Source organism: Notothenia coriiceps, unplaced genomic scaffold (genome assembly GCF_000735185.1).
Source record: "Notothenia coriiceps isolate Sejong01 unplaced genomic scaffold, NC01 NC01_scaffold00005786, whole genome shotgun sequence".
NCBI lineage: Eukaryota > Metazoa > Chordata > Actinopteri > Perciformes > Nototheniidae > Notothenia > Notothenia coriiceps.
Window position 1 is genome coordinate 147,561 of NW_011338487.1, and position 674 is coordinate 148,234.

Here is a 674-nt window from a genome sequence, read left to right on the forward strand (position 1 = left end):
CTGCTTTACACTGGCTCTCTATAGAACACAGGATAGAATTTAAAATTCTTCTTCTCGCCTACAAAGCCCTTAATGGGCAGGCGCCATCTTACCTTAAAGAACTCATTATAACCTACTGTCCTACTAGGGCATTGCGTTCCAAGAATGCAGGGTTGTTGGTTGTTCCTAGAGTCTCTAAAAGTACAATGGGAGCCAGAGCCTTTTCGTATCAAGCTCCACTTTTGTGGAATCAGCTTCTAGTTTGTGTTCGGACGGCAGACACCCTATCCGTTTTTAAGAGTGCGCTTAAGACCTTCCTTTTTGATAAAGCTTATAGTTAGGGCTGATTAGATTCAGCCCCTAGTTTTGCTGATATAGGCTTAGTTTGTCGGGGGACATCTTACTTCTTCCTTCTCTCTGTCTATACCTGTGTACTCTCATGTTCCGATTAACCCAGCTTCCCCAAATTCTTTCTTTTTGGTGTCTATATACGCCGGGATCCGGAGTCATGGATGATCCTGCGGTCCTGTGTCATGGATCGCCAGTCCTGGATCTTGAGTCGTGGCTGTGGTCCTGGATCATAAGTCCTGGATGGATATCCTCGTGGATTCATCTTCCTATTATACACACATGCATTCCAAACATTTGGACTACCTATGTTGCAAATGTATTATCTTTTCAATTTACACACGGCA